The 17,020-nt window shown below is 35.5% G+C and overlaps 14 non-coding genes across 14 annotated transcripts; all 14 read right to left on the minus strand.

Annotated features, from left to right (window-relative positions):
* Positions 1 to 716: 716 nt before the first annotated feature.
* Positions 717 to 909, minus strand: LOC139506580 (U2 spliceosomal RNA). Its single transcript, XR_011660247.1, has one exon. It is a non-coding gene; the product is annotated as a U2 spliceosomal RNA (small nuclear RNA).
* A 993-nt stretch (positions 910 to 1,902) lies between these two features.
* On the minus strand, positions 1,903 to 2,095 carry LOC139506581 (U2 spliceosomal RNA). Its single transcript, XR_011660248.1, has one exon. It is a non-coding gene; the product is annotated as a U2 spliceosomal RNA (small nuclear RNA).
* Positions 2,096 to 3,088: 993 nt separating this feature from the next.
* LOC139506582 (U2 spliceosomal RNA) lies at positions 3,089 to 3,281 on the minus strand. The gene has a single exon (XR_011660249.1). It is a non-coding gene; the product is annotated as a U2 spliceosomal RNA (small nuclear RNA).
* A 993-nt stretch (positions 3,282 to 4,274) lies between these two features.
* Positions 4,275 to 4,467, minus strand: LOC139506583 (U2 spliceosomal RNA). The gene has a single exon (XR_011660250.1). It is a non-coding gene; the product is annotated as a U2 spliceosomal RNA (small nuclear RNA).
* A 993-nt stretch (positions 4,468 to 5,460) lies between these two features.
* LOC139506584 (U2 spliceosomal RNA) lies at positions 5,461 to 5,653 on the minus strand. Its single transcript, XR_011660251.1, has one exon. It is a non-coding gene; the product is annotated as a U2 spliceosomal RNA (small nuclear RNA).
* A 993-nt stretch (positions 5,654 to 6,646) lies between these two features.
* On the minus strand, positions 6,647 to 6,839 carry LOC139506585 (U2 spliceosomal RNA). Its single transcript, XR_011660252.1, has one exon. It is a non-coding gene; the product is annotated as a U2 spliceosomal RNA (small nuclear RNA).
* Positions 6,840 to 7,832: 993 nt separating this feature from the next.
* Positions 7,833 to 8,025, minus strand: LOC139506586 (U2 spliceosomal RNA). Its single transcript, XR_011660253.1, has one exon. It is a non-coding gene; the product is annotated as a U2 spliceosomal RNA (small nuclear RNA).
* A 993-nt stretch (positions 8,026 to 9,018) lies between these two features.
* LOC139506588 (U2 spliceosomal RNA) lies at positions 9,019 to 9,211 on the minus strand. Its single transcript, XR_011660255.1, has one exon. It is a non-coding gene; the product is annotated as a U2 spliceosomal RNA (small nuclear RNA).
* A 993-nt stretch (positions 9,212 to 10,204) lies between these two features.
* LOC139506589 (U2 spliceosomal RNA) lies at positions 10,205 to 10,397 on the minus strand. Its single transcript, XR_011660256.1, has one exon. It is a non-coding gene; the product is annotated as a U2 spliceosomal RNA (small nuclear RNA).
* Positions 10,398 to 11,389: 992 nt separating this feature from the next.
* LOC139506590 (U2 spliceosomal RNA) lies at positions 11,390 to 11,582 on the minus strand. Its single transcript, XR_011660257.1, has one exon. It is a non-coding gene; the product is annotated as a U2 spliceosomal RNA (small nuclear RNA).
* Positions 11,583 to 12,574: 992 nt separating this feature from the next.
* LOC139506594 (U2 spliceosomal RNA) lies at positions 12,575 to 12,768 on the minus strand. Its single transcript, XR_011660261.1, has one exon. It is a non-coding gene; the product is annotated as a U2 spliceosomal RNA (small nuclear RNA).
* Positions 12,769 to 13,762: 994 nt separating this feature from the next.
* On the minus strand, positions 13,763 to 13,955 carry LOC139506591 (U2 spliceosomal RNA). The gene has a single exon (XR_011660258.1). It is a non-coding gene; the product is annotated as a U2 spliceosomal RNA (small nuclear RNA).
* A 994-nt stretch (positions 13,956 to 14,949) lies between these two features.
* LOC139506592 (U2 spliceosomal RNA) lies at positions 14,950 to 15,143 on the minus strand. The gene has a single exon (XR_011660259.1). It is a non-coding gene; the product is annotated as a U2 spliceosomal RNA (small nuclear RNA).
* A 993-nt stretch (positions 15,144 to 16,136) lies between these two features.
* LOC139506593 (U2 spliceosomal RNA) lies at positions 16,137 to 16,330 on the minus strand. The gene has a single exon (XR_011660260.1). It is a non-coding gene; the product is annotated as a U2 spliceosomal RNA (small nuclear RNA).
* Between the last annotated feature and the right edge of the window lie 690 nt (positions 16,331 to 17,020).

The following is a 17,020-nucleotide window of genomic DNA, read 5'->3' on the forward strand; positions in this document are numbered from 1 at the left end:
CGAAATAACATGATCATGTTGATTCATCCTAGGTCCGACGAACGCAGTTTTTAAAGCCTAGGAAATTTCTAGGAAATTTCTTTAATCACAAAATAAATTCAACGCTTTTTCACAATCTGCACGGACTTTTCACTGTCTCGTTTAGTTAACACAAATATAAACAGTTCATCTGTTCTATTTTTTTTTAAGGAATTGACCGGTACAGCTATTTTTAAATAAATTTTAGAAGGAGGAAAAAACTTACCGGCCGACTGCAGTTTCCATCGTTTGCCCTCGTTCTGAGGCGACGTCGCTATTAACGATGATTGAAACAGTAGAAGGGGACGTAATTCTTTTCCCCGCGTTTTTCCGTAACGCTAAAAATTCATAGTTTCTTTTTAGGAACGAGAATACATTATTACACTGACATGTGCTGTTATAAATACAAGAAAGCGACAACAAAAATATTACATTACAAGGAAAGAAAATAACTTTTTAGAGAACAGACATAAAATAAAATGCAACTTATTTCACATGCACGAGAAGTAAAATTATTTACAACAATGAGTAAAACTATACAATTTACACAAACTCCTTAAAAAGAATACTAAGAAAGATATATAGAAAAAGTACACATGTAGCAGTGAAAAGCATTAGAGAATATTTTACTGGGGCTGTTTCGCAGGCTATTGAAGGGAAAGCTACTTTTCTATTTTAATTTATTTTCTCCCCAAATAGGGGAGTGAGCCGATCCTGGAGGTACTGCAATACCAGGCCAACTCGTGGCAAGAGCGGTGCAAGCACCTAACATCTCACCTAGTTGCAAAAATCAGTTTAATATCGAAGTACCCACATGGGGTACGTATCAGATATTAAGCTGATAAGAACAGATACTACACTTTGATCTTAGCCAAAAGGCCGAGAAGCGATACTCAAATCTCTCCGAGTTTCCAAAGCCTACAAATCCTATTTCTTACTCAAACACGGTGTTTTAATTTTAACCAAAGCTACACAACTTTTGCAAATTTATATACAAAAAGCACACGAAACACGAGATCTTGATTTGCTTCAAATACCTGACAGCATGAAACGATTTCTGCATGACAAAACGGGTGTGAAAATAAAAAGCGGCTTGTGAAATACGGCAAGTCGCGAGAATACATTTTTAAACGTATATCATACGTATACGTATTTAATCTTAATCGAACGAAATAACATGATCATGTTGATTCATCCTAGGTCCGACGAACGCAGTTTTTAAAGCCTAGGAAATTTCTAGGAAATTTCTTTAATCACAAAATAAATTCAACGCTTTTTCACAATCTGCACGGACTTTTCACTGTCTCGTTTAGTTAACACAAATATAAACAGTTCATCTGTTCTATTTTTTTTTAAGGAATTGACCGGTACAGCTATTTTTAAATAAATTTTAGAAGGAGGAAAAAACTTACCGGCCGACTGCAGTTTCCATCGTTTGCCCTCGTTCTGAGGCGACGTCGCTATTAACGATGATTGAAACAGTAGAAGGGGACGTAATTCTTTTCCCCGCGTTTTTCCGTAACGCTAAAAATTCATAGTTTCTTTTTAGGAACGAGAATACATTATTACACTGACATGTGCTGTTATAAATACAAGAAAGCGACAACAAAAATATTACATTACAAGGAAAGAAAATAACTTTTTAGAGAACAGACATAAAATAAAATGCAACTTATTTCACATGCACGAGAAGTAAAATTATTTACAACAATGAGTAAAACTATACAATTTACACAAACTCCTTAAAAAGAATACTAAGAAAGATATATAGAAAAAGTACACATGTAGCAGTGAAAAGCATTAGAGAATATTTTACTGGGGCTGTTTCGCAGGCTATTGAAGGGAAAGCTACTTTTCTATTTTAATTTATTTTCTCCCCAAATAGGGGAGTGAGCCGATCCTGGAGGTACTGCAATACCAGGCCAACTCGTGGCAAGAGCGGTGCAAGCACCTAACATCTCACCTAGTTGCAAAAATCAGTTTAATATCGAAGTACCCACATGGGGTACGTATCAGATATTAAGCTGATAAGAACAGATACTACACTTTGATCTTAGCCAAAAGGCCGAGAAGCGATACTCAAATCTCTCCGAGTTTCCAAAGCCTACAAATCCTATTTCTTACTCAAACACGGTGTTTTAATTTTAACCAAAGCTACACAACTTTTGCAAATTTATATACAAAAAGCACACGAAACACGAGATCTTGATTTGCTTCAAATACCTGACAGCATGAAACGATTTCTGCATGACAAAACGGGTGTGAAAATAAAAAGCGGCTTGTGAAATACGGCAAGTCGCGAGAATACATTTTTAAACGTATATCATACGTATACGTATTTAATCTTAATCGAACGAAATAACATGATCATGTTGATTCATCCTAGGTCCGACGAACGCAGTTTTTAAAGCCTAGGAAATTTCTAGGAAATTTCTTTAATCACAAAATAAATTCAACGCTTTTTCACAATCTGCACGGACTTTTCACTGTCTCGTTTAGTTAACACAAATATAAACAGTTCATCTGTTCTATTTTTTTTTAAGGAATTGACCGGTACAGCTATTTTTAAATAAATTTTAGAAGGAGGAAAAAACTTACCGGCCGACTGCAGTTTCCATCGTTTGCCCTCGTTCTGAGGCGACGTCGCTATTAACGATGATTGAAACAGTAGAAGGGGACGTAATTCTTTTCCCCGCGTTTTTCCGTAACGCTAAAAATTCATAGTTTCTTTTTAGGAACGAGAATACATTATTACACTGACATGTGCTGTTATAAATACAAGAAAGCGACAACAAAAATATTACATTACAAGGAAAGAAAATAACTTTTTAGAGAACAGACATAAAATAAAATGCAACTTATTTCACATGCACGAGAAGTAAAATTATTTACAACAATGAGTAAAACTATACAATTTACACAAACTCCTTAAAAAGAATACTAAGAAAGATATATAGAAAAAGTACACATGTAGCAGTGAAAAGCATTAGAGAATATTTTACTGGGGCTGTTTCGCAGGCTATTGAAGGGAAAGCTACTTTTCTATTTTAATTTATTTTCTCCCCAAATAGGGGAGTGAGCCGATCCTGGAGGTACTGCAATACCAGGCCAACTCGTGGCAAGAGCGGTGCAAGCACCTAACATCTCACCTAGTTGCAAAAATCAGTTTAATATCGAAGTACCCACATGGGGTACGTATCAGATATTAAGCTGATAAGAACAGATACTACACTTTGATCTTAGCCAAAAGGCCGAGAAGCGATACTCAAATCTCTCCGAGTTTCCAAAGCCTACAAATCCTATTTCTTACTCAAACACGGTGTTTTAATTTTAACCAAAGCTACACAACTTTTGCAAATTTATATACAAAAAGCACACGAAACACGAGATCTTGATTTGCTTCAAATACCTGACAGCATGAAACGATTTCTGCATGACAAAACGGGTGTGAAAATAAAAAGCGGCTTGTGAAATACGGCAAGTCGCGAGAATACATTTTTAAACGTATATCATACGTATACGTATTTAATCTTAATCGAACGAAATAACATGATCATGTTGATTCATCCTAGGTCCGACGAACGCAGTTTTTAAAGCCTAGGAAATTTCTAGGAAATTTCTTTAATCACAAAATAAATTCAACGCTTTTTCACAATCTGCACGGACTTTTCACTGTCTCGTTTAGTTAACACAAATATAAACAGTTCATCTGTTCTATTTTTTTTTAAGGAATTGACCGGTACAGCTATTTTTAAATAAATTTTAGAAGGAGGAAAAAACTTACCGGCCGACTGCAGTTTCCATCGTTTGCCCTCGTTCTGAGGCGACGTCGCTATTAACGATGATTGAAACAGTAGAAGGGGACGTAATTCTTTTCCCCGCGTTTTTCCGTAACGCTAAAAATTCATAGTTTCTTTTTAGGAACGAGAATACATTATTACACTGACATGTGCTGTTATAAATACAAGAAAGCGACAACAAAAATATTACATTACAAGGAAAGAAAATAACTTTTTAGAGAACAGACATAAAATAAAATGCAACTTATTTCACATGCACGAGAAGTAAAATTATTTACAACAATGAGTAAAACTATACAATTTACACAAACTCCTTAAAAAGAATACTAAGAAAGATATATAGAAAAAGTACACATGTAGCAGTGAAAAGCATTAGAGAATATTTTACTGGGGCTGTTTCGCAGGCTATTGAAGGGAAAGCTACTTTTCTATTTTAATTTATTTTCTCCCCAAATAGGGGAGTGAGCCGATCCTGGAGGTACTGCAATACCAGGCCAACTCGTGGCAAGAGCGGTGCAAGCACCTAACATCTCACCTAGTTGCAAAAATCAGTTTAATATCGAAGTACCCACATGGGGTACGTATCAGATATTAAGCTGATAAGAACAGATACTACACTTTGATCTTAGCCAAAAGGCCGAGAAGCGATACTCAAATCTCTCCGAGTTTCCAAAGCCTACAAATCCTATTTCTTACTCAAACACGGTGTTTTAATTTTAACCAAAGCTACACAACTTTTGCAAATTTATATACAAAAAGCACACGAAACACGAGATCTTGATTTGCTTCAAATACCTGACAGCATGAAACGATTTCTGCATGACAAAACGGGTGTGAAAATAAAAAGCGGCTTGTGAAATACGGCAAGTCGCGAGAATACATTTTTAAACGTATATCATACGTATACGTATTTAATCTTAATCGAACGAAATAACATGATCATGTTGATTCATCCTAGGTCCGACGAACGCAGTTTTTAAAGCCTAGGAAATTTCTAGGAAATTTCTTTAATCACAAAATAAATTCAACGCTTTTTCACAATCTGCACGGACTTTTCACTGTCTCGTTTAGTTAACACAAATATAAACAGTTCATCTGTTCTATTTTTTTTTAAGGAATTGACCGGTACAGCTATTTTTAAATAAATTTTAGAAGGAGGAAAAAACTTACCGGCCGACTGCAGTTTCCATCGTTTGCCCTCGTTCTGAGGCGACGTCGCTATTAACGATGATTGAAACAGTAGAAGGGGACGTAATTCTTTTCCCCGCGTTTTTCCGTAACGCTAAAAATTCATAGTTTCTTTTTAGGAACGAGAATACATTATTACACTGACATGTGCTGTTATAAATACAAGAAAGCGACAACAAAAATATTACATTACAAGGAAAGAAAATAACTTTTTAGAGAACAGACATAAAATAAAATGCAACTTATTTCACATGCACGAGAAGTAAAATTATTTACAACAATGAGTAAAACTATACAATTTACACAAACTCCTTAAAAAGAATACTAAGAAAGATATATAGAAAAAGTACACATGTAGCAGTGAAAAGCATTAGAGAATATTTTACTGGGGCTGTTTCGCAGGCTATTGAAGGGAAAGCTACTTTTCTATTTTAATTTATTTTCTCCCCAAATAGGGGAGTGAGCCGATCCTGGAGGTACTGCAATACCAGGCCAACTCGTGGCAAGAGCGGTGCAAGCACCTAACATCTCACCTAGTTGCAAAAATCAGTTTAATATCGAAGTACCCACATGGGGTACGTATCAGATATTAAGCTGATAAGAACAGATACTACACTTTGATCTTAGCCAAAAGGCCGAGAAGCGATACTCAAATCTCTCCGAGTTTCCAAAGCCTACAAATCCTATTTCTTACTCAAACACGGTGTTTTAATTTTAACCAAAGCTACACAACTTTTGCAAATTTATATACAAAAAGCACACGAAACACGAGATCTTGATTTGCTTCAAATACCTGACAGCATGAAACGATTTCTGCATGACAAAACGGGTGTGAAAATAAAAAGCGGCTTGTGAAATACGGCAAGTCGCGAGAATACATTTTTAAACGTATATCATACGTATACGTATTTAATCTTAATCGAACGAAATAACATGATCATGTTGATTCATCCTAGGTCCGACGAACGCAGTTTTTAAAGCCTAGGAAATTTCTAGGAAATTTCTTTAATCACAAAATAAATTCAACGCTTTTTCACAATCTGCACGGACTTTTCACTGTCTCGTTTAGTTAACACAAATATAAACAGTTCATCTGTTCTATTTTTTTTTAAGGAATTGACCGGTACAGCTATTTTTAAATAAATTTTAGAAGGAGGAAAAAACTTACCGGCCGACTGCAGTTTCCATCGTTTGCCCTCGTTCTGAGGCGACGTCGCTATTAACGATGATTGAAACAGTAGAAGGGGACGTAATTCTTTTCCCCGCGTTTTTCCGTAACGCTAAAAATTCATAGTTTCTTTTTAGGAACGAGAATACATTATTACACTGACATGTGCTGTTATAAATACAAGAAAGCGACAACAAAAATATTACATTACAAGGAAAGAAAATAACTTTTTAGAGAACAGACATAAAATAAAATGCAACTTATTTCACATGCACGAGAAGTAAAATTATTTACAACAATGAGTAAAACTATACAATTTACACAAACTCCTTAAAAAGAATACTAAGAAAGATATATAGAAAAAGTACACATGTAGCAGTGAAAAGCATTAGAGAATATTTTACTGGGGCTGTTTCGCAGGCTATTGAAGGGAAAGCTACTTTTCTATTTTAATTTATTTTCTCCCCAAATAGGGGAGTGAGCCGATCCTGGAGGTACTGCAATACCAGGCCAACTCGTGGCAAGAGCGGTGCAAGCACCTAACATCTCACCTAGTTGCAAAAATCAGTTTAATATCGAAGTACCCACATGGGGTACGTATCAGATATTAAGCTGATAAGAACAGATACTACACTTTGATCTTAGCCAAAAGGCCGAGAAGCGATACTCAAATCTCTCCGAGTTTCCAAAGCCTACAAATCCTATTTCTTACTCAAACACGGTGTTTTAATTTTAACCAAAGCTACACAACTTTTGCAAATTTATATACAAAAAGCACACGAAACACGAGATCTTGATTTGCTTCAAATACCTGACAGCATGAAACGATTTCTGCATGACAAAACGGGTGTGAAAATAAAAAGCGGCTTGTGAAATACGGCAAGTCGCGAGAATACATTTTTAAACGTATATCATACGTATACGTATTTAATCTTAATCGAACGAAATAACATGATCATGTTGATTCATCCTAGGTCCGACGAACGCAGTTTTTAAAGCCTAGGAAATTTCTAGGAAATTTCTTTAATCACAAAATAAATTCAACGCTTTTTCACAATCTGCACGGACTTTTCACTGTCTCGTTTAGTTAACACAAATATAAACAGTTCATCTGTTCTATTTTTTTTTAAGGAATTGACCGGTACAGCTATTTTTAAATAAATTTTAGAAGGAGGAAAAAACTTACCGGCCGACTGCAGTTTCCATCGTTTGCCCTCGTTCTGAGGCGACGTCGCTATTAACGATGATTGAAACAGTAGAAGGGGACGTAATTCTTTTCCCCGCGTTTTTCCGTAACGCTAAAAATTCATAGTTTCTTTTTAGGAACGAGAATACATTATTACACTGACATGTGCTGTTATAAATACAAGAAAGCGACAACAAAAATATTACATTACAAGGAAAGAAAATAACTTTTTAGAGAACAGACATAAAATAAAATGCAACTTATTTCACATGCACGAGAAGTAAAATTATTTACAACAATGAGTAAAACTATACAATTTACACAAACTCCTTAAAAAGAATACTAAGAAAGATATATAGAAAAAGTACACATGTAGCAGTGAAAAGCATTAGAGAATATTTTACTGGGGCTGTTTCGCAGGCTATTGAAGGGAAAGCTACTTTTCTATTTTAATTTATTTTCTCCCCAAATAGGGGAGTGAGCCGATCCTGGAGGTACTGCAATACCAGGCCAACTCGTGGCAAGAGCGGTGCAAGCACCTAACATCTCACCTAGTTGCAAAAATCAGTTTAATATCGAAGTACCCACATGGGGTACGTATCAGATATTAAGCTGATAAGAACAGATACTACACTTTGATCTTAGCCAAAAGGCCGAGAAGCGATACTCAAATCTCTCCGAGTTTCCAAAGCCTACAAATCCTATTTCTTACTCAAACACGGTGTTTTAATTTTAACCAAAGCTACACAACTTTTGCAAATTTATATACAAAAAGCACACGAAACACGAGATCTTGATTTGCTTCAAATACCTGACAGCATGAAACGATTTCTGCATGACAAAACGGGTGTGAAAATAAAAAGCGGCTTGTGAAATACGGCAAGTCGCGAGAATACATTTTTAAACGTATATCATACGTATACGTATTTAATCTTAATCGAACGAAATAACATGATCATGTTGATTCATCCTAGGTCCGACGAACGCAGTTTTTAAAGCCTAGGAAATTTCTAGGAAATTTCTTTAATCACAAAATAAATTCAACGCTTTTTCACAATCTGCACGGACTTTTCACTGTCTCGTTTAGTTAACACAAATATAAACAGTTCATCTGTTCTATTTTTTTTTAAGGAATTGACCGGTACAGCTATTTTTAAATAAATTTTAGAAGGAGGAAAAAACTTACCGGCCGACTGCAGTTTCCATCGTTTGCCCTCGTTCTGAGGCGACGTCGCTATTAACGATGATTGAAACAGTAGAAGGGGACGTAATTCTTTTCCCCGCGTTTTTCCGTAACGCTAAAAATTCATAGTTTCTTTTTAGGAACGAGAATACATTATTACACTGACATGTGCTGTTATAAATACAAGAAAGCGACAACAAAAATATTACATTACAAGGAAAGAAAATAACTTTTTAGAGAACAGACATAAAATAAAATGCAACTTATTTCACATGCACGAGAAGTAAAATTATTTACAACAATGAGTAAAACTATACAATTTACACAAACTCCTTAAAAAGAATACTAAGAAAGATATATAGAAAAAGTACACATGTAGCAGTGAAAAGCATTAGAGAATATTTTACTGGGGCTGTTTCGCAGGCTATTGAAGGGAAAGCTACTTTTCTATTTTAATTTATTTTCTCCCCAAATAGGGGAGTGAGCCGATCCTGGAGGTACTGCAATACCAGGCCAACTCGTGGCAAGAGCGGTGCAAGCACCTAACATCTCACCTAGTTGCAAAAATCAGTTTAATATCGAAGTACCCACATGGGGTACGTATCAGATATTAAGCTGATAAGAACAGATACTACACTTTGATCTTAGCCAAAAGGCCGAGAAGCGATACTCAAATCTCTCCGAGTTTCCAAAGCCTACAAATCCTATTTCTTACTCAAACACGGTGTTTTAATTTTAACCAAAGCTACACAACTTTTGCAAATTTATATACAAAAAGCACACGAAACACGAGATCTTGATTTGCTTCAAATACCTGACAGCATGAAACGATTTCTGCATGACAAAACGGGTGTGAAAATAAAAAGCGGCTTGTGAAATACGGCAAGTCGCGAGAATACATTTTTAAACGTATATCATACGTATACGTATTTAATCTTAATCGAACGAAATAACATGATCATGTTGATTCATCCTAGGTCCGACGAACGCAGTTTTTAAAGCCTAGGAAATTTCTAGGAAATTTCTTTAATCACAAAATAAATTCAACGCTTTTTCACAATCTGCACGGACTTTTCACTGTCTCGTTTAGTTAACACAAATATAAACAGTTCATCTGTTCTATTTTTTTTTAAGGAATTGACCGGTACAGCTATTTTTAAATAAATTTTAGAAGGAGGAAAAAACTTACCGGCCGACTGCAGTTTCCATCGTTTGCCCTCGTTCTGAGGCGACGTCGCTATTAACGATGATTGAAACAGTAGAAGGGGACGTAATTCTTTTCCCCGCGTTTTTCCGTAACGCTAAAAATTCATAGTTTCTTTTTAGGAACGAGAATACATTATTACACTGACATGTGCTGTTATAAATACAAGAAAGCGACAACAAAAATATTACATTACAAGGAAAGAAAATAACTTTTTAGAGAACAGACATAAAATAAAATGCAACTTATTTCACATGCACGAGAAGTAAAATTATTTACAACAATGAGTAAAACTATACAATTTACACAAACTCCTTAAAAAGAATACTAAGAAAGATATATAGAAAAAGTACACATGTAGCAGTGAAAAGCATTAGAGAATATTTTACTGGGGCTGTTTCGCAGGCTATTGAAGGGAAAGCTACTTTTCTATTTTAATTTATTTTCTCCCCAAATAGGGGAGTGAGCCGATCCTGGAGGTACTGCAATACCAGGCCAACTCGTGGCAAGAGCGGTGCAAGCACCTAACATCTCACCTAGTTGCAAAAATCAGTTTAATATCGAAGTACCCACATGGGGTACGTATCAGATATTAAGCTGATAAGAACAGATACTACACTTTGATCTTAGCCAAAAGGCCGAGAAGCGATACTCAAATCTCTCCGAGTTTCCAAAGCCTACAAATCCTATTTCTTACTCAAACACGGTGTTTTAATTTTAACCAAAGCTACACAACTTTTGCAAATTTATATACAAAAAGCACACGAAACACGAGATCTTGATTTGCTTCAAATACCTGACAGCATGAAACGATTTCTGCATGACAAAACGGGTGTGAAAATAAAAAGCGGCTTGTGAAATACGGCAAGTCGCGAGAATACATTTTTAAACGTATATCATACGTATACGTATTTAATCTTAATCGAACGAAATAACATGATCATGTTGATTCATCCTAGGTCCGACGAACGCAGTTTTTAAAGCCTAGGAAATTTCTAGGAAATTTCTTTAATCACAAAATAAATTCAACGCTTTTTCACAATCTGCACGGACTTTTCACTGTCTCGTTTAGTTAACACAAATATAAACAGTTCATCTGTTCTATTTTTTTTTAAGGAATTGACCGGTACAGCTATTTTTAAATAAATTTTAGAAGGAGGAAAAAACTTACCGGCCGACTGCAGTTTCCATCGTTTGCCCTCGTTCTGAGGCGACGTCGCTATTAACGATGATTGAAACAGTAGAAGGGGACGTAATTCTTTTCCCCGCGTTTTTCCGTAACGCTAAAAATTCATAGTTTCTTTTTAGGAACGAGAATACATTATTACACTGACATGTGCTGTTATAAATACAAGAAAGCGACAACAAAAATATTACATTACAAGGAAAGAAAATAACTTTTTAGAGAACAGACATAAAATAAAATGCAACTTATTTCACATGCACGAGAAGTAAAATTATTACAACAATGAGTAAAACTATACAATTTACACAAACTCCTTAAAAAGAATACTAAGAAAGATATATAGAAAAAGTACACATGTAGCAGTGAAAAGCATTAGAGAATATTTTACTGGGGCTGTTTCGCAGGCTATTGAAGGGAAAGCTACTTTTCTATTTTAATTTATTTTCTCCCCAAATAGGGGAGTGAGCCGATCCTGGAGGTACTGCAATACCAGGCCAACTCGTGGCAAGAGCGGTGCAAGCACCTAACATCTCACCTAGTTGCAAAAATCAGTTTAATATCGAAGTACCCACATGGGGTACGTATCAGATATTAAGCTGATAAGAACAGATACTACACTTTGATCTTAGCCAAAAGGCCGAGAAGCGATACTCAAATCTCTCCGAGTTTCCAAAGCCTACAAATCCTATTTCTTACTCAAACACGGTGTTTTAATTTTAACCAAAGCTACACAACTTTTGCAAATTTATATACAAAAAGCACACGAAACACGAGATCTTGATTTGCTTCAAATACCTGACAGCATGAAACGATTTCTGCATGACAAAACGGGTGTGAAAATAAAAAGCGGCTTGTGAAATACGGCAAGTCGCGAGAATACATTTTTAAACGTATATCATACGTATACGTATTTAATCTTAATCGAACGAAATAACATGATCATGTTGATTCATCCTAGGTCCGACGAACGCAGTTTTTAAAGCCTAGGAAATTTCTAGGAAATTTCTTTAATCACAAAATAAATTCAACGCTTTTTCACAATCTGCACGGACTTTTCACTGTCTCGTTTAGTTAACACAAATATAAACAGTTCATCTGTTCTATTTTTTTTTAAGGAATTGACCGGTACAGCTATTTTTAAATAAATTTTAGAAGGAGGAAAAAACTTACCGGCCGACTGCAGTTTCCATCGTTTGCCCTCGTTCTGAGGCGACGTCGCTATTAACGATGATTGAAACAGTAGAAGGGGACGTAATTCTTTTCCCCGCGTTTTTCCGTAACGCTAAAAATTCATAGTTTCTTTTTAGGAACGAGAATACATTATTACACTGACATGTGCTGTTATAAATACAAGAAAGCGACAACAAAAATATTACATTACAAGGAAAGAAAATAACTTTTTAGAGAACAGACATAAAATAAAATGCAACTTATTTCACATGCACGAGAAGTAAATTATTTACAACAATGAGTAAAACTATACAATTTACACAAACTCCTTAAAAAGAATACTAAGAAAGATATATAGAAAAAGTACACATGTAGCAGTGAAAAGCATTAGAGAATATTTTACTGGGGCTGTTTCGCAGGCTATTGAAGGGAAAGCTACTTTTCTATTTTAATTTATTTTCTCCCCAAATAGGGGAGTGAGCCGATCCTGGAGGTACTGCAATACCAGGCCAACTCGTGGCAAGAGCGGTGGCAAGCACCTAACATCTCACCTAGTTGCAAAAATCAGTTTAATATCGAAGTACCCACATGGGGTACGTATCAGATATTAAGCTGATAAGAACAGATACTACACTTTGATCTTAGCCAAAAGGCCGAGAAGCGATACTCAAATCTCTCCGAGTTTCCAAAGCCTACAAATCCTATTTCTTACTCAAACACGGTGTTTTAATTTTAACCAAAGCTACACAACTTTTGCAAATTTATATACAAAAAGCACACGAAACACGAGATCTTGATTTGCTTCAAATACCTGACAGCATGAAACGATTTCTGCATGACAAAACGGGTGTGAAAATAAAAAGCGGCTTGTGAAATACGGCAAGTCGCGAGAATACATTTTTAAACGTATATCATACGTATACGTATTTAATCTTAATCGAACGAAATAACATGATCATGTTGATTCATCCTAGGTCCGACGAACGCAGTTTTTAAAGCCTAGGAAATTTCTAGGAAATTTCTTTAATCACAAAATAAATTCAACGCTTTTTCACAATCTGCACGGACTTTTCACTGTCTCGTTTAGTTAACACAAATATAAACAGTTCATCTGTTCTATTTTTTTTTTAAGGAATTGACCGGTACAGCTATTTTTAAATAAATTTTAGAAGGAGGAAAAAACTTACCGGCCGACTGCAGTTTCCATCGTTTGCCCTCGTTCTGAGGCGACGTCGCTATTAACGATGATTGAAACAGTAGAAGGGGACGTAATTCTTTTCCCCGCGTTTTTCCGTAACGCTAAAAATTCATAGTTTCTTTTTAGGAACGAGAATACATTATTACACTGACATGTGCTGTTATAAATACAAGAAAGCGACAACAAAAATATTACATTACAAGGAAAGAAAATAACTTTTTAGAGAACAGACATAAAATAAAATGCAACTTATTTCACATGCACGAGAAGTAAAATTATTTACAACAATGAGTAAAACTATACAATTTACACAAACTCCTTAAAAAGAATACTAAGAAAGATATATAGAAAAAGTACACATGTAGCAGTGAAAAGCATTAGAGAATATTTTACTGGGGCTGTTTCGCAGGCTATTGAAGGGAAAGCTACTTTTCTATTTTAATTTATTTTCTCCCCAAATAGGGGAGTGAGCCGATCCTGGAGGTACTGCAATACCAGGCCAACTCGTGGCAAGAGCGGTGCAAGCACCTAACATCTCACCTAGTTGCAAAAATCAGTTTAATATCGAAGTACCCACATGGGGTACGTATCAGATATTAAGCTGATAAGAACAGATACTACACTTTGATCTTAGCCAAAAGGCCGAGAAGCGATACTCAAATCTCTCCGAGTTTCCAAAGCCTACAAATCCTATTTCTTACTCAAACACGGTGTTTTAATTTTAACCAAAGCTACACAACTTTTGCAAATTTATATACAAAAAGCACACGAAACACGAGATCTTGATTTGCTTCAAATACCTGACAGCATGAAACGATTTCTGCATGACAAAACGGGTGTGAAAATAAAAAGCGGCTTGTGAAATACGGCAAGTCGCGAGAATACATTTTTAAACGTATATCATACGTATACGTATTTAATCTTAATCGAACGAAATAACATGATCATGTTGATTCATCCTAGGTCCGACGAACGCAGTTTTTAAAGCCTAGGAAATTTCTAGGAAATTTCTTTAATCACAAAATAAATTCAACGCTTTTTCACAATCTGCACGGACTTTTCACTGTCTCGTTTAGTTAACACAAATATAAACAGTTCATCTGTTCTATTTTTTTTTAAGGAATTGACCGGTACAGCTATTTTTAAATAAATTTTAGAAGGAGGAAAAAACTTACCGGCCGACTGCAGTTTCCATCGTTTGCCCTCGTTCTGAGGCGACGTCGCTATTAACGATGATTGAAACAGTAGAAGGGGACGTAATTCTTTTCCCCGCGTTTTTCCGTAACGCTAAAAATTCATAGTTTCTTTTTAGGAACGAGAATACATTATTACACTGACATGTGCTGTTATAAATACAAGAAAGCGACAACAAAAATATTACATTACAAGGAAAGAAAATAACTTTTTAGAGAACAGACATAAAATAAAATGCAAACTTATTTCACATGCACGAGAAGTAAAATTATTTACAACAATGAGTAAAACTATACAATTTACACAAACTCCTTAAAAAGAATACTAAGAAAGATATATAGAAAAAGTACACATGTAGCAGTGAAAAGCATTAGAGAATATTTTACTGGGGCTGTTTCGCAGGCTATTGAAGGGAAAGCTACTTTTCTATTTTAATTTATTTTCTCCCCAAATAGGGGAGTGAGCCGATCCTGGAGGTACTGCAATACCAGGCCAACTCGTGGCAAGAGCGGTGCAAAGCACCTAACATCTCACCTAGTTGCAAAAATCAGTTTAATATCGAAGTACCCACATGGGGTACGTATCAGATATTAAGCTGATAAGAACAGATACTACACTTTGATCTTAGCCAAAAGGCCGAGAAGCGATACTCAAATCTCTCCGAGTTTCCAAAGCCTACAAATCCTATTTCTTACTCAAACACGGTGTTTTAATTTTAACCAAAGCTACACAACTTTTGCAAATTTATATACAAAAAGCACACGAAACACGAGATCTTGATTTGCTTCAAATACCTGACAGCATGAAACGATTTCTGCATGACAAAACGGGTGTGAAAATAAAAGCGGCTTGTGAAATACGGCAAGTCGCGAGAATACATTTTTAAACGTATATCATACGTATACGTATTTAATCTTAATCGAACGAAATAACATGATCATGTTGATTCATCCTAGGTCCGACGAACGCAGTTTTTAAAGCCTAGGAAATTTCTAGGAAATTTCTTTAATCACAAAATAAATTCAACGCTTTTTCACAATCTGCACGGACTTTTCACTGTCTCGTTTAGTTAACACAAATATAAACAGTTCATCTGTTCTATTTTTTTTTAAGGAATTGACCGGTACAGCTATTTTTAAATAAATTTTAGAAGGAGGAAAAAACTTACCGGCCGACTGCAGTTTCCATCGTTTGCCCTCGTTCTGAGGCGACGTCGCTATTAACGATGATTGAAACAGTAGAAGGGGACGTAATTCTTTTCCCCGCGTTTTTCCGTAACGCTAAAAATTCATAGTTTCTTTTTAGGAACGAGAATACATTATTACACTGACATGTGCTGTTATAAATACAAGAAAGCGACAACAAAAATATTACATTACAAGGAAAGAAAATAACTTTTTAGAGAACAGACATAAAATAAAATGCAACTTATTTCACATGCACGAGAAGTAAAATTATTTACAACAATGAGTAAAACTATACAATTTACACAAACTCCTTAAAAAGAATACTAAGAAAGATATATAGAAAAAGTACACATGTAGCAGTGAAAAGCATTAGAGAATATTTTACTGGGGCTGTTTCGCAGGCTATTGAAGGGAAAGCTACTTTTCTATTTATAATTTATTTTCTCCCCAAATAGGGGAGTGAGCCGATCCTGGAGGTACTGCAATACCAGGCCAACTCGTGGCAAGAGCGGTGCAAGCACCTAACATCTCACCTAGTTGCAAAAATCAGTTTAATATCGAAGTACCCACATGGGGGTACGTATCAGATATTAAGCTGATAAGAACAGATACTACACTTTGATCTTAGCCAAAAGGCCGAGAAGCGATACTCAAATCTCTCCGAGTTTCCAAAGCCTACAAATCCTATTTCTTACTCAAACACGGTGTTTTAATTTTAACCAAAGCTACACAACTTTTGCAAATTTATATACAAAAAGCACACGAAACACGAGATCTTGATTTGCTTCAAATACCTGACAGCATGAAACGATTTCTGCATGACAAAACGGGTGTGAAAATAAAAAGCGCTTGTGAAATACGGCAAGTCGCGAGAATACATTTTTAAACGTATATCATACGTATACGTATTTAATCTTAATCGAACGAAATAACATGATCATGTTGATTCATCCTAGGTCCGACGAACGCAGTTTTTAAAGCCTAGGAAATTTCTAGGAAATTTCTTTAATCACAAAATAAATTCAACGCTTTTTCACAATCTGCACGGACTTTTCACTGTCTCGTTTAGTTAACACAAATATAAACAGTTCATCTGTTCTATTTTTTTTTAAGGAATTGACCGGTACAGCTATTTTTAAATAAATTTTAGAAGGAGGAAAAACTTACCGGCCGACTGCAGTTTCCATCGTTTGCCCTCGTTCTGAGGCGACGTCGCTATTAACGATGATTGAAACAGTAGAAGGGGGACGTAATTCTTTTCCCCCGCGTTTTTCCGTAACGCTAAAAATTCATAGTTTCTTTTTAGGAACGAGAATACATTATTACACTGACATGTGC

The sequence above is a fragment of the Mytilus edulis genome, unplaced genomic scaffold, assembly GCF_963676685.1.
Source record: "Mytilus edulis unplaced genomic scaffold, xbMytEdul2.2 SCAFFOLD_995, whole genome shotgun sequence".
Lineage (NCBI taxonomy): Eukaryota > Metazoa > Mollusca > Bivalvia > Mytilida > Mytilidae > Mytilus > Mytilus edulis.